Raw genomic sequence first — 16,857 nt, 5'->3', positions numbered from 1 at the left:
TCAAAATAATTTAGTTTATAGAGTAAATTATTGTTATAAAAATAATTTAATCTGTTCTTTGATTAAATAATATCTCCCAATATTTTAATATTGTACCCCATATAAATAACCATAACTACATACAATTAAAAATAGCTTTTAGGAATCTCACAATGATATTTTTCATTTTCACACACATGCATGCATGCATGCACAAAATAAATAAATATTAAAAAGAAAATCTGAAAGGTTTCAGATTTTAAATTACGTCCAAAAAGTCCTTTTTTAAACGTTCTGTGCGTTACCTTTATTTATTAACCCTGCAGAGCTTGTGTGGCATATTGTTACGTTAAAGGTTGAAAGAAGAAGAAACATTGTATTAATTTATATATTTTAATTATTTATAACAGTACTACCTATTGCTACATGATGCAATGTTAAACATGTGTTAACTATTGTGGAACACATTACAAAATCTGAAAAATTCACATTTTCAGTTAATATTTTTGCTTACAATGTGTGCAACAACAATTGCAGCTAATACATATCTTAAACAACAGCAGTGATCCAACTCAAGTAGCAGGTCAACAAGATTTTTAATTTTGGATACAGTATTTTGATATTTTCCTGATATAGATATTGTACTGCTTTTTTATTATTTATGAAAAGCTGATTTTTCTTATAATAAATCTGAAATGCTGATAACTTCAGGGGTTTATCTTGGCTACTGTTAATTTTCCACAAAAATTCCTACGATACATGTTTTATAAACATCAGTAAAACAGTATTTACTTTATATTTAAAGGTACTCTATAATGAATAGCAGTAATAGCAGCAATAATGAGACTGCAAAAAGAAGCTTGATTTAATTTTTTATATTCAAATGGCTTGGTTTAATCTTTCTATTAAAACACTTAAATTATGAGTTTATTTAAAATCTATCACCTAAGCACAATGTCTAGGACATGAATTCAGTTGCAGCGCACCAAAACCTGGCTCTACGTTTCTCAGTTTTTGAAAGAAATTCATTTCTGCCTCTAATTTTGCCTCAAATAAAAAGAGCAGCTGCATTTATTATTTAATTATTTTCCATTAGTTTAACTAAATTTATTAATTATTTCATTTTAATTAATTTTTTTCCCTTTCCTGATTGCTGCCCACACAGCTTCAGCACTTCCAATTTTATAAATTACACTCTGAATATGTCCACTAATTCAGATGATTAATACTACTATTAACTATATGCATGAAATAATGTACTTATTTCAACAATGCTCTTTACTGGCATAACCATTTTTGATAATAAAGCATCCAAATAGAATAAATTTAAAATGAATTTTCAAAAGACATTTTTGTTGATTCTATAAAGCTTTTAGATACTCAACTTCTGCAAAATCTTTTACAGTAAATTACAGCAGGAAAACTTGTTTAGAATAATGAACTTATTTCCTATACACTAGATATGAGAATTATTATAGAACTCCATAAGTGGATAGCAGTTTTATAAAACTCATTACATGGATATCTACAGAATCTATCTAAATCTCTCCAGAAATTTACACGTATCTACAGAAATTCTTGCTAATCTTTGGAATATGGTAACAGGTAGTTGGCGACATTTTGCTAAGGCGATAAAGGTTACTAGCTAGGACTTTAGCAGTGTACATGGATAAAGTCAAGAGTGTGCGCAATGCCATTTTTGTGCAATTCTGGGATGTTTTTTAAAGTGAAAATAGGTCGATGTGTACATGGATGATACCGTGTATGTGCAATTCTTAAAAACGCGGCAAGCAGTGGGCGATTCTGCACTTTCTCCCAATTTCGCACCTAATCTTCGTCATGATTAAGCACTTTTGTTCCATAAAAGTTCTAGCATAAGCATAATTCGGCTAGCAGATTGTTGGAAAAAAATGTTGAGTAAAAACAAAAAAAACATGCCTTTACTTCGTGAAAACAAAATGGCATCCAAAACAAAACTAGCAGGTTGCTGTAGCAGGGTTGGTCACACAAATTTTTGCCAAAAAATCGCCAAATTACCATAATCCAAAGATTAACTGAAATTCTCAATACATAACTTGATGGAAATTCCTTATGAAAAACTACGAAACTGTATAGTTTTATACCCACAAAATTTTATAAAAAGTTCCTATTCAAATTTACAAAGATCAGGCCATAAATCTAATGAATTCTTCAGAAATTTTCCACTTCAGATTTTTATATAATTCTATAAAAAAAAAAAATAAAAAAAAAAAAATAAATAAAAAAAATTATAAACGGAATTCTTCCCTTATATTTTAGCCTTCAATTAAAAAAGAAAAGCAAATGCAAATACTATAAAGTGGAATTTTATGTAAATCAGACCAGATGGGTAAAAGATAAATTCACAAAAGTCTACGTTAAAGAAAATTTCTGCTGTTTACGTTTTCATACAGAGAAACGCACTCAGTCTGGGGAACATTTAAGTATCCATGTAACGTCTAAAATAAAAAACAGATATTTTACCACACAAATATAGCAATAAAACAAAATCCATCAGATTTATTTTTTTAAAATGTGCTAAAATACTTCGGGGCATAGTTCTCGTTAACAAATGCTCAATTTTCCACGACTCAAAAACACCAGCAGTAGCGTATAAAAACAGGAATCTACGCAGCCTATTTTAATCAAACGAATAAGAAAGAAATTTTATGGGTGAATTTTTTTTTATACCTAATGAATAATTAATTGTACTGTCAATTTAATCACAAAGCAATTTATCCAACTTACGGAGCGTTTACCAGAAGGCTAATTGCTCAGATGTGCTACGATGAAAAGTACAGTTTTCAATTGAATACCACCCCACAGAAATCCTGAATATTTACTTATTAAAGCTTACAGAGCTTAAATTTTTCTGTTTCTAAATAAAAGCAGTTTGCAAACCCTGAACGTCACAAACACATCGAAGAGAAACAACGCGAAAACACCGGCAACAACATCAACTTGTCTTCTCGTTCTACATCCCATTCTCCCTGTAACTACTCACTTTCCCTCTGTTCCAAGGCATATTTTCCCTTTATCTTTCACTTTATTACGTTGGTTGAATATTAAATTGTTTTATTCTTCTTTTTTGGGGGGGGCGGAAGGTGTGATTGCACTATTGACATAAAAATTTTAATAACACAAGGCCAATGTGACAAATTGTTTGAAATAAGATAACTGAACTTTTTTATGTATTATTTTAAATGCTTTAGTAACATATGATTTTGAATATCAATCATAACTAAATTTTAAAATCCGGACTCGCTTTGTGCATAATTATTTTTTAATTAAAGTAACTAGAAAGAATATTTTTTCAATAAAATGAAAGTATTTACTGCTTCTACGCATTATAAACTATTGGAAAAAGATATTTTGAAAGAAGACATGTTAATTTCCATAATTTACGTTTTAAATCAAACAAAAGTATCTTTTTGTTTTAATAATTTTACTATTCTTGTAGTGAGGATCACGAAAGCTGGAGGAGCTGGAGGCAGTGTCTGAACATAGCTCCGAAGTTTTTTAAATAAGTGTTTCAAAAATGTTTTCAACTCTCTAAAATAGTTAAATGCACCTTTCCTATGCAATGTCTCATTCATCAAATTGAAAAAGGAAACTTCGCTTCTTCGAAACTTCAGGTGTTTTGTTAGGTGTTCACTATGAACACGAGAAATCCAAAAGAGGCTCTGACACGGAATATTCAGATAAGTAACATTCTGTTCTCCATAAAATATCTGTTTCTCTATCACTAGAGTGTCATTAAATTTCTTTATTTATTATTTTTCATAAGATTCTAGCATTATACAATAGTTGGTAATAGTAGCAGGTCATGTGGTTCTTTTCTTCGTAACTATTCCGTAGAGACGCCACATTCCTTATCAGTAGTCCGTTCTTATCAGCAACTCACACCCTTCGGAGGCCCCCCTTTTCGTGCTTTGGAATTTCTTGTGAGGGAAAAATGGGGATCTCTTGATCATCGATGAGTATAGATTGTGATTTTTGTAACAAAGATCCCCGACTTTTTTTTTTTTTTTTTTTTTTTTTTTTTTTCAAGTCTCAAATTTAGAATTATGAGCAAATAAAAATACAGTGACAGAATTTGTTAAACTTGTACTATAATAAATTTCAACGGTTAAATTAATAAATTAATTTTATATTTAACTAATATTTAAGAAAAATAAACTGTATAATTTATTTTTGCTGAAATTCTCTCACACTGTGTATGATGGATTTATAATTTTGTCAATTACTGTTTTTCTGAAATATACATGAATTTTTTGGAAACGGTAATATTTAATGTTACTTTATTTAAAATATTATGTACATCTCTGTGATGATATATGTCTTTTCTAGTTAGGTCTCAAGATAAGGGCATACACATTACCATGTAGGAATTCATTCTTTTTTTTTTTTTTTTTTAACTTAGCTAAAGTTTGCTTCTTAAAGACACTAATCTTTGCAGATGAACTCCTTAACTACACTCATGGACACAATCGTATTTTAGGATATTTTCTACTTCTTTTCCTTTTCTTTCTATAGGCCCTTTTTTTTCCTCCTCTATTATTTGTGGGCCATTTATTTTAAATTTTATTTTGTCCCATCTTTTCTTTCTGGCCTTTTGAACTCGTAAAAAATGTACGAAGTTCCTTTTTACTCTCCTCAAACACGAAATTGCCCCTCTTTCTATATACCTTTCCTTCGCACCTATGCTTGATTTTTCGCCCATCGGTGCAGAAAGACTTAGCGGGTGCAAAACAAGACATGTGTCTACTTTGTCTGTCTGTCTGTCTGACTATTCTTGTAGTTTTTTTCATCTGCAATTAACTGTAGTTTTAGTTTCTCAGTTCGTAATAATAAACAAAGATATACTGTGAATTTGCTAAATCAATGAGAGGCCCACCAGCGGCCGAACGGTAAAATCGCTGGACACTGGTAGTTCGGTTCGAATCCCGCGAACGGGCTGGCTGCATGGGCGTATTCGTGGTTTTCCCCTTGTGTAACGTGTATACGAGCCAGCTTCCCTTAGACAGTCCTTCACGAAGGCATCCCTCCCCTTAGGTAAGGCTCCTCCTACCCTTAGGCAGATAGCCCTAGTGTGCTTTACCGTATTCTCAATACACACTAAATCAATGAGAGGTGCGTTATTTGGTAAATGTAGAATTCAGTTTATCTATGTACACCACTGTAAACAACAAGTATACTAATTGCTTCATTAAATCTTTACCTCAAGTTTAAACATTTTCTTCATCTTACACTTCACAGAGAGGGAAAAAGGCTTCTCTATCTCTTTTTCCAGCCATAATAACTCTACTACAGTGTTCCTTATTGCATCTGCATGTAACAAAAGGAGCAAAATGTTGCATACAAGTTTATAGCTTCAATCAATCAATCAATATCTTTTATACCGGACTGTCGCTGTTAACCCTTTAACTGCTTAAGACGTGTTTAAACGTTTTTGGAATTTCTTTAAAAATGCTTAAGACGTCTTTACACGAATTTCAAATCGCACGAAAAATGCTTAAGACGTGTATACACGAAGCCCGAATTTCGCGAAGATTGCTTAAGACGTGTTTAGACGACGCGATCTGGTCTTCCTTCCCCTACCTTTCTCCAGGCGGCTGTCAGTTGACACAAAGGTCTTAATAGGGTGTGAAGTGTCTTTGAAAAGAGCACTTTAGGAAAAAGGTCCTTAGAGTGAAATATCTTTGTCAGACAGCAGGTATGTATTATCTGTGTGCCGACTAAAAGTTTGCGAAAGAAGATAAATCGTTTTACAACTGTTTGCCTTGTGGTACTTTATACAAATGAAAGTCAAACAGGATCCGACGTTGTTATAGTACATTGCCGAATTTTAGTAGAAACAAGAAAAAATAAGGATTGTAACGGAGGACGCCTTTATGCCTATATGTTATAGAATCAAATATTTTATTTCTGTATTGAAAAATGATTACAATTTCTGATTCGTCAGGAAAAAAATATAAAATGTTGCAACCAGCTTTCTTGTTTGCCTTCGTATTTCAAACGCGCGTTATTATAATGGTATATTCTTCTTTTTACATCCTTAAATGTTAAAACTGTGCTTTCAGCATGCCTGAGTTTTGTACTCGTATGTGTGGCTCTATGCTCCGTAGAAATGGCGAACTGACATATAAAAATTATATGAATGTTGAAAGGAAGATATTCTACTCGAAACTTCAACTAAACGGAATAAATGAATACGCCGAAGGAATTTCTAGAAATATTTGTTTTAAAAATTTTATTATTAAGACTTTAAATCCAAAATGTTTTGAAATCTAAAGAAAAAAATATGTAATCCTTGAAACATTTTTAAAAAGAAATCTATCGATATAAAATCTCTTAAAATAAATGGAGTGTAAATTAATTAAAACAGTTAGTGTACGTAAGGGTTAGATCTACTCCGCACAAAAATTTACAGTCAGAAGATCAATTATTTAAAGATATGAATTAATTACATTAAAAGAATTTAAAATAAATTAACATCTGTCCAAATGTCAATGCTAACAGCTATAGCACGAATGAAAGTTATTCTTTAAATTCCGAACTTAATTCATCTGTCGGTATGCAATGATTGTGTCTTTGCGATTATTTTTCTTATAGATACTACAAAAGGCCGCCAACGAAGTAGCGGTAAAATCGTTGAATACTAATAGTTTGAAGCGGGTTCAAATCCTGACGAATGGATTGCCTGCATACCAGTTTTAGCGAATTTTTGCTGCCCATGTTTAATGTGAATATGAGCCAATTTTAGTTAGCTTTTCATGATGACGTGCCTTGACTACGAGTCCTAACTCGGGTTGTGTTTGGTTTGGCTTGTTAGATTATTAAGCACGTGAAGGCGATCTGTCTAAGGGGAGGTATGCTTTCGTGACAGATTTTCTAAGGGAAACAATCTCGCACTACAAAAAGTTAAAAACCATAAAAACGCCCATGCAATCAGCTTGTTCACGGGGTTTGAATGCAGGTCAAACTACCAGTATGTTAAGAGAAGCGATTTCAAGAATATTTAATTATTTTATTTAGTTTGTCATAAGCTAAATAAAATAATTAAACATTCTTGAAATCTCTTCACATTACTGAAATGGCAATAACTTCGAATTAGACTATGCTACTACTTTTCCTCTAATTTGAAATTTTGAACTTTTCCGTTATCGGACAGCCCACCAGCGACTGAGCGGAGTCTAACGAAACAACTGGTGGTTCTGTCCGGGGTTCGAATCCCGGCAAACGGGCTGGTTGCCAAGATGATATTCTTAGTTTTCCATATGTGTAACATGTATGCAAGCCAATTTCCGTTAGGCAATCCTCGAACGAAGGCATCCTTCACCTTAGGCAAATAACCATCGAGTACTTTGCCATAATCAAATAAACCTTTATCCATAACATGCTTCAAATATTTTTATGTTGAAAAGTTCATGCGCCAAATTTGGCCCCCGTTGAATGAAATATGTTGTTTATTTTTTCTTTGTTTTTTTTAATAACAACAAGGTTCTTGTTTTCAGAATATGAATTATCAATAAAATTCTTTTAATAATATGCGATTCTATTTGTTTTTTTGTTTAATGAAAAATTAATTTAAGCGACAAATCTCTTACATTTAGAAAAATTTTCGATTTTCGAAACGAGTTGCTGTCAAAAGCGCATCTTCTCGTTGCTGCATGTATTTATTTACAGCAAACTGTTTGGCGCGTGTGCTTTTATATTTGAAAAGATTCAGAGAATTTTAAACAGGGAAATAAAGTTATTAATTTTACTGAATTTTGTGGATTCTTTGTGTTTTGAGGTAAAAGTCAAACCATCAGATATGTGATAACCTTAAAATAAGGGTATACATATAATCAGGATTTTGCGGCCAGACATTCCCAGCGAAATACATTACAAAAAATTATCTATGTAGAATTAATGTATATTCTATTTAGTATTTCAATTTATCAGTGTTATTACACATCAGTTTATCAGTGTGAGTTATATCGAGTTTTAGTTGTGTTCGATATAAGAATTTTATTTGGTTTATATAAATTCGATTCGTTTAATAATATTATATTTATTAAATACTATTTATTAAGTTTCCAAATCTGTCAAACCCAATCAATGCCCTCCTGGCTAAGATATCTGATTATCGCTATTTCGACTCATATTCGAACCCAAACAAACGACCTGGTTTAATTTTGTGATTTTCCCTATGTGTAACATGAACATGAGTACGTTTTACTTAGAAAGTCGTCCATGGAAACATTCATTGCCTTCGGCTGATAGATCTCGTTTCCTTTGCCATACTCAAAAAATCTAAAAAATTTTCAAAAAGACTAACAGATGCATATAACAAAATAAAATTAAGTAAATGCATATAAGAAAATAAAATTAAGTAAATGCATATAAAAAAAATGAAGTAAAGGTATATAACGAAAAAAAAAATGAGGTTAAAAACAAATTTTCAATAATTTTTCAATACAGTAGTTTTTAAATTGCTTGTTTTCAAATTTTATTTCATTTTTATGTATGTACTAATATACAGTGTATGTGTGCGAAAGTGTGCTTGTTCGGCATATCCATATATATTAATTAAATAAATCTGGTTTGAAAATGCATGCACTAACGCGCTATTCTCGTAATTTGAAAAACACTAAAGTATTGTCTGAGAAAAATATTTATAAAGAAAATTAAATTTCGTCTCCTTACTCGGTGCTGTGTAAAAAATTTAAATAAGCTTATTATTTTTTTCTTCTTTATTAAAAACAAAGTAGTTTCTTTTCATCTATATATGAAAAATAACAAAATCTTGCTGTCAGAATGTAAATTCTTAAAAATATAAAACTCGTTTTTTTTTAACAAAAGTTTCTGAGAAATTTCTCTAGGTCAGCAGGTTGTAACAGGACCACTGACTGCTTTGTTTGAAAAACCCGATGAAGTGGATGATTTTACCCCCAAAAGGTTTCTTTAACAAAGCAGATGCGGTCCAAATGGCTTCGCTGAAAAGCGTTCGTATTTGAATAGCTTGAAGCTTGAAAGCTTGAGTTTCAAGACTTATTGTTCCCGAAGCAATCATTCAAACAGCAATAAAATTTGTTGTACATATTTCTCTCTCTCTCTGTGAGTTCTTGAAATCTTGGAATGGGGGAAAATTTATTTTGTTTTACATATATAAGGAAACTGCATGTAAAGCAAAATAATTTAAGGCACCCATCGTATGTTAATCATTGTACGTCCCCTCAGCTTTTCGGTTGGGTATTAAGAAAAGAAATTCCTATACTGCTTTTGTATTACTTGTATAGTGAAAGATTTGAAAAAAAATAGCTTCATATGAAAAGTTTTTCTCCGATGAACGAATATAGCTGAAACATGTTTCTGTCTTCAAGTATATCCACAAAACATGAAATAGTATTGTGCACTTTTGTATTCTATTGCATTTTTATATTACTTCGTGGTAAATTTTTTTATTCTTAAATTTCTCTCTCTCTTTTCTTATAATACACAAGTACTCTTTCAAATATGGCTGACCTATGAACCTAAATTTTTATAATATAAAATTTTATATAAAAATTAGCCGTAATCATTAGACACTTTGTGTATATTATATTCTTGAATACATGCCTGCAATAAGAATACTATTGATAAAATTCGTGACATAATTAATAATGAAAATACTGTTTAAGCTAAAAACAGATTTGAATCTTTTTTTCATTATAGGGTAACATCAGCCAAACAATTTTCGTTAGAAATATACAATTATGCCAACTTGACACATCAGATAGAAAATATGTTATCGTCATCAACGGCTATGATAAAAGTTCTTTACGCTTAAGATTTTGGATTATGATAAAGCACACAGGACCTGTTTGTCTAAGGGAAAGGAAGTCTTCAGGGTAGATTTTTTTGGCGGGAAACAAACTGTTAATTAACAATCAATTGTACTTATGAAAAACCCCTAAACCTCCCATGCAGCCGCTAGAATTTACCGGTGCTCAGCTATCTTACCGCTTGGAAGCTAGTTGGCTTTCTGAACTTAACGCAATATCTATCTGAATTTGAATATTTGCATAAAAAACGAGCAAAATAAAATGACACATTGTAAATAGTACAGTCGGTCACAAAAGTATTCGAACACCGGTACCCTATCAGAAAATGACAAGATGGCGTTTTTTTCTCTCTTTCTCTCTGTGTGTCGTGTTATTCCATCCTAGGTTTTCTTCTCCCCCCCCATCTTGGAAAAAACTGGAAAAAATTGGTTACGATCTCTTTTTGAATGGGGAGATGCCATTTTGAGAAAAAGCTGACGACCCTATCTTGGAGAATGAACATGAACGCTCTACACACCCTTTTACTCTCTCTCTCTCTCTCTTTTTGAATTGGGAAGCCATTATGGGAAAAATGCAGACGACCCTATCTTGGAGAATGGAAATGAACGCCTCTCCCTCTCTCTTTGAAATGGGAAGCCATTTTGGGACCCTCTATTCTTGGGGAGGGAGAAAACTGAAGTCTGCACTTCGCTGTCTCTGAATGCGGAAAGCCCTTTTGGGAAAAGCGGACCCTCTTCTTCTGATCTTGGAGAACTGGAAATGAACGCTCTACACGATCTCTCTTTGAATTCAGAAGGTATTTTGGGACCTTCTAATGTTGGAAAACTGAAATGAACGCTCTACACCTTCTCTCTCTCTCTCTCTTTCTCTGAAATGGGTAGTCATTTGAAGACTCCCTAACTTTGGAAAAAAACAGAAATGAACGCTCTACACCATCTCTCTTTGAAAATGGGGGGTGTCATTTTGAGACCTCCCTCCCCTAAACTTGAAAAAAAAACTGAAATGAACGCTCTACACTTTCTCTCTTTGGACATGGGTAGCCCTTTGGGGACCCTCTCCTCTTGGTAGGAAAAAAAAGAACTGAAGTGAAGGCTCTACACAATCTCTCTTGGAATGGGATCCATATTTCGGGAAACGTGGATCACCTCATGCTGGAAAACTGAAGTGAACCACCAAGATTGGACTCTATATAATATTTTTTTAATTGACATCATGACCCTCCTCCAATTTGTTATTAAAAAAATTGTTTTTTTTTTTTGTTTTGGTTTTTATCCCATTTCCGATGTGATTTCAGAAATGCAATTCCATAACAGTTCAATTTCATTCGAGGTTAAATGATCTAAACAGTCTTTGACCCACCCATCCGTATGATTATTTTCTTCTCCTTCCTGTTGCACCAAATTTTGTATGTCCATATAATCATTCCACACGGGAAGGGCTGGATCCTCACAAGGCTGTCTTGAAACACTTGGAGTCTCTTTGGGATGAGTGGAGGGATCTAGGATGTCTGGACCCGGCTGCGATTCTACCTCCATGATTTCTGGACCCGTTGGAACTTGTTTACCCGGCTGAAATTCTACCTCCATGATTTCTGGACCCGTTGGAACTTGTGAACCCGGCTGTGATTCTGCCTCCATGATTTCTGGACCTGTTGGAACTTGTGGACCCGGCTGACATTCTACCTCTACGATGTCGGGACTTTTTGAAGCTTGTGGACCCGTCTGACATTCTACCTCTACGATGTCGGGACAGGTTGGAGAAAAGAAGAAGAAGAGGATACTGGAAGAGGTTCTGTCTGTGAGGAGTCCGAAAGAGGTTGCCTGTTTGAACAAGTCGGGGAAGAAGAAGAAGAAGAAGAAGCTTCTGGATTCTGAAGCGGATCTTGCACGCCAGGTAGGTTCCGGTAAGTCGACCGTTTTTTAAGAGGTAATTTTTTTTCTTCCTCCTCATCTTCAATTGTGATGACTTCAATTTCATTCCGTTGCCGGGTCGATTTTGTTTCGGGCCATGACGACGGTTTGGTCCAGCTCCTCTTATCATCTAAGGAAGGGATGGGTAAAGGTGCGGAGGGTTTTCTTCTTCTTTTTCTTGAAACATCATCGGCGATTGGAAAGAAATCTCCTCTTTCAATTGTTTCCAAAGCGAGTACGAGCACCGATCGACGAGAAAGAGACTCTTCTGGGTTGTGACGATGAGATATTGCGTTTTCGGGGGAACGACATAGTTTTGAAAAGGTCTTAGAATATATTTCTTATATTTCATCCTGTCGCTGACTTTAAAACTTCTTTCGTTCAGATTGGGGGACGATGATTCGTAATAGGCGAGAGGAGCGGCTGTGGTTTGAACAATATAAACTTCGTCCTCAGCCGTCGTTCTCACTCCAAACGTAAAATATCGTTTCGTGAGAAAAATATTCTTCCACCGAAAACTCGTGCGCGGATCTGTATATCGCCGGTCTGTTTGAATGGGCCGTCTTAAAGCTCGATCCATCCGATTCCAAGAAAAGGGAGATTCCTCTTTCGTTTGTTGCGATTCGAATAAATTTCTGTATATATTCTGAACGAGCAGGTTGGAGGATTCGACATCTTGGTTGAAAGAAACGATCGCTTGATGAGGTGGTAAATGCGGAATAAATGTCGCACAATGACACGCCAAAAAAATTTTCAAGTTGGAGATTTGCTTTAGCGTCTTCAAATCCTCCCCGTTCGAAATCCGTTGAGTTGGAAAAACGTCTAATAGCGACATGGCTCCCAATGGAAAAGAAATGATCTCGCCCAGTACTCTCGTCTTTTTATATATCTATATAGACACACACAGACACACATAGAGGCTCTATGACGTCCGTTTTATTTGTTTTTTTTTTGTTTCTCTCTGTCTTCTTTCCAAGAAATCTTATCTCCATGACCTCTTTTTCTTTTCTTAAAAAGATGAATGTGTGTGGGAATGAGGAAGTGAAAGTAATAATTTAATAAACAAAAAATTATCCAACCATGACCTTCTTTTTTTTTTTTTTTTCAAAGTCACCCTTTCCAACCCAAGGACGTCCAGAGATAGAGGAAGCAGAGAGAGAGGAGGAGGAGGGAAGGGAAGGTCACACTCTCTTTCTCTCTATAAATAAAAGGGGAGAGCCCCAAAGTCATATTTTTGTCCAAGTGGATTATGAGGAGGCATCCCCAGCTCACTACGTGTATTCCTTTCAAATATAAATATGTTGATCTTTCCTTTTATATCATCCAAGGAGTCGTTTACCTGAAAGCCTCCGATTTTTCAAAATGTGCGGGTTATTATACCGTAGGGAGTTACCAAAAGATGCAGGACGAATTTTTGTCCGACGAAAACGTGTTGATGGCTCGTGACACTCCACCTTTGGATGCACAAATTTTGTTAATGAAACGAGCCAAATATTTTTACACGTCCCACTTTCTAACCGTCTCGCAAATGAATAGGATTATGGATCGTCTTGAGAAGACAAAAGGGATTCTCGTTCATTTTAGTGAATGGTTGCATAAATGTTTGCACGAACCTCTCTCGATCGAGAAGACTGGGAAGAATACCTATTATATTCTTCTCGAGGACTCTCCTCGTTCGTCTCATCATAGAGAAGCTACGACTTTTGAAAACTGTTCAGAAGAAAAAGAAAAAACCTTTCCAAAAGCCTATCCTCATCCTCCTCGATAATGATGGGGATGAGGAGAAGCCTGTTCAGATTCCTCTCCGTTTGTCAAAACCCGTCGAGGATGAAAAACCTCTCCCTTCCTCAAAACCCCTTGAGGAAGAGAGACCCCTCGAGAAGGAGAAATCTCTCCCATTGTCAAACCTCCTCGAAGATGAGAAACCTCTTCCTTTCTCAAGACCCCTCGAAGATGAAAAACCTCTCCATTTATCAAGACCCCTCGAAAATGAGGGACCTCTCGATTTGTCAAAACCCCTCGAGGATAAGGGAACCAAAACTTCTCTCTCTTTCGAAGAGGAGGGACCTCTCAATTTGTCAAGACCCCTCGAGAATAAGGGAACCGAAAATCCTCTCCCTTTCTCAAGACTTCTCGAGGAGGAGGAGAGACCGCTTCATGTCTCAAGACAGGACCCCCCCTCTATCTCTTGAGGATCCGAGGGAAACGATTCCTATTGAAAAACCATCTATCGACGATCCCCAGAAAAGGTCTTCGGAGGAGATTAGACTTCCATGTAGAAAACGAATCTGCCACAATCATCATCATCATCATCATAATAATAATAATAATAATATTATACCCCCTTCTCAACAACAGAATCCTACAACATTTGCAGATAAATGCATTCAAACCAATCCCTTTATAGTAACCCTTTTGATTGGAGAACCCGTGCATTAGCCTCGAAAAAAAATGAGATTCTAGACTGTTTCTATGACCAGAATGTTAAACCAATAGATAGGTCTAGCTCAGAATTTTTCTTTTAAAAGAAAATAAATAAATAATCCAAAGACTATTCGTAAATATAAATGGTAAAGTTTCGAGTCGGCTGGAAAAAAATTTTTAGAGCTGAGAAAAATTCTTCAACTCAAAAAAAAAAAAAAAAAAAAAAACTTTTTGTTAATTTTTATCATGTCTTAGACATGATAAAAATTAACGGCCCTCTTCCCTTTTCGTCTGGGAATGTTGTCTCACTCTTTTGAAAAACAAATCGTGATTCATTCATGGAATGATTGCCATTAGAGAAAGGATGAGTCATGATCTATTTTTAGAAAGGGTGAGACATCCTTCCCAGACAAAAAGGGAGGGTCATTAATTTTTATCATGTCTAAAGACATGATAAAAATTAACCAAAAGTTTTTTTTTTTTTTTTTTTTTAGCTCTGAGAAATTTTTTTTTCTCCCAGCCGATTCGAGACTTTACCATTTTATTAAGAATGATTTCTCCCTGATCTATTATTTCAAAATTCCAAGATTCGCTTCAGAACCATCTGTGCTGTTGAAGAAGTAACATGATATATCTATTTTTTTAATGAGTTCTGTCAAGATTGAATTGTGCAGGATCGACCTTGCGAATTTTTTCTCTGTGTCTTTAAATAATAATGATACCGAACCGCTTTTTGTAGAGCGCAATGGAAAACACCTTTTGTATGGTTAGGACAATTCATGTGTTCGATCCCATTGTATTTGAGAATCTCTTGCGTCGATCCCGAAATGCAATAAATGGATCTTTGCAACCATTTCTCTAAAAACTGCCGTTTCATTTCTCCTCGCAACCAAATCATGGAAAAAGGTTCCGTCAACATCGTTAACACCCATGGAAAATAACTGTACGGAATTTCTCCTTCGTACCACGACAAGCCGTGATAATAATCACTCGCCCACACAGCGGTTCGTTTTTCTTTCTCGGTGAGCATTTGCCATGGAAACGGGGTTTAAAAACAAATACCCCTCGAGAAGTACCGTCCAATGTGACGTAAGCCAATTCTTTCACAATAAAGGCTCCTTGAGAATCGTAGAAACCTTCAAAGTCGAGCACGAGTTCCATGTTTTTTATTTCTTTTTCTTTCCAAGGTGACCTTTATTATTATTATGATGGATGTGTATTGAGATACGCACGATATTATTCAAAAAACAAATATATATATACGAATGTGACCTTTCCCAGAATTCATACGACCTGTCACGTGCAACCTTCTCTCTCTATATATATAAAAGAGGAGACGGCGAGAGAACGCTATCCATTTTTTCCTTCAGGACACACAGCGAGAGAGAGAGAGAATTTTGTTTTCTTTTTTTCCTCAATTGAAGAAGATGGACATTTTGAGTACCAAACCTCTCAAAGATTCCTACATTGTTCTGGACATGGAATACTTTCACTGTTATGATCCAAAGACGGGAGATATATGTTTCATCTTGAAAGAACTGGGCTACATCACTTGCGATTTAACCTTATGCGGATCCATGATTTTTCTCCCTCCTGTCCATTACGATGACTTATCGTCCCGCAATCAAGCTGTGGTCAACCAGACTACAAATAACCGACACGGCCTGCAATGGACCGAGGGTCGTCTTTCCTACGAGCATCTTCCTACGATCCTGAAAATACTGACCGAAAATGTGGAGGTGATCTACGTCAATGGATACGATAAAGCCGAATTTTTCAGCAAGCTCTGCCAGCGATCCGTTTACGAGTTTTACATCCCAGGGAAAACCGAGTGGCGGAACAAGTCGAAATGCACGCGACACCAATATTTCCAAAAGATGATTCATTGTGCCGAGAACAAGGTGAGAAATTTTCGATACCATTTGATGGAGGGTAGTTACGTTTTCCGGAAATTACATTGTTACCCCTCCGAGAGCAAAGCTGTCGAAGAGGAGGCGGAAGAATCTCCCCAGGAGAACTCGTGCGACGATGAGGAGGAGGAGGAGGAGGAGGATGAACTTTCTAATAATAATAATAAATGTCTAAGTTGGGATGCTTTAGAGACCCAAGAATATTGGTCTCAACCCTTATCTCACCTAGACCTGAAAGAGGATCCTCAAGTGTACTCTTTGTGGCCCTCTTCTAAAATTTGGTCTTGGAGAGAACCCTTGAATGTTCATGAATGAAATGGTATGTAAATCCCTAGAGAAAAAAAATAGAAAAAAAAAGTTCCTTTTTTTTGTAATCTGTTGATTTCTTTCCAATCCCATTTCTTTTCTATAACTCCACCCCAATCGACGAGAAGAAGAAGAATTTTCCAAGTTACACAAGACGAATCTTCCAAGTTACACAAGACGTAGAAAGATTTCACAAGGATTTATAAATTACACGCTCCCACATGATATATGTATAGAGAGAAAAAGACCCTCTGTTCTCTAGCCAATACGTCAAGACTTCCCTAAACTAAGAGAGACCATGAGTACCGAGGAAACCTTAGCAGAGCAAGTGGAAAGACTTTCAAAGAGATTAGAAGAGTTAAGACGGGATAGATTTACAGTTCCGCCGACTAAAGAGGAAACTATCATCGATTTCAACAAACCGCTGTACTTTCATCCCCTACCCCAAAGAATGAGACGAGTGGACTCGCCGTTGAACAGTTCCAATGAGAAACAAAA

The 16,857-nt window shown here is 35.1% G+C and overlaps 1 protein-coding gene across 1 annotated transcript in view; it reads right to left on the bottom strand.

Moving 5' to 3' along the window:
• LOC118204753 (lipopolysaccharide-induced tumor necrosis factor-alpha factor homolog) overlaps positions 1-2,991 on the bottom strand; it is a 78,084-nt gene extending 75,093 nt beyond the window's left edge. The window contains exon 1 of the mRNA XM_035377047.2: positions 2,746-2,991. The gene's annotated coding sequence lies outside the window, so the exon portion shown is untranslated. The remainder of the gene's footprint in view (positions 1-2,745) is intronic.
• Between the last annotated feature and the right edge of the window lie 13,866 nt (positions 2,992-16,857).

Source organism: Stegodyphus dumicola, chromosome X1, assembly GCF_044657685.1.
Source record: "Stegodyphus dumicola isolate Sdum_Otavi_A_Nest chromosome X1, ASM4465768v1".
Lineage (NCBI taxonomy): Eukaryota > Metazoa > Arthropoda > Arachnida > Araneae > Eresidae > Stegodyphus > Stegodyphus dumicola.
Note: the sequence above shows the minus strand (reverse complement) of the source record. Positions and strands in the feature narration are given on the sequence as shown.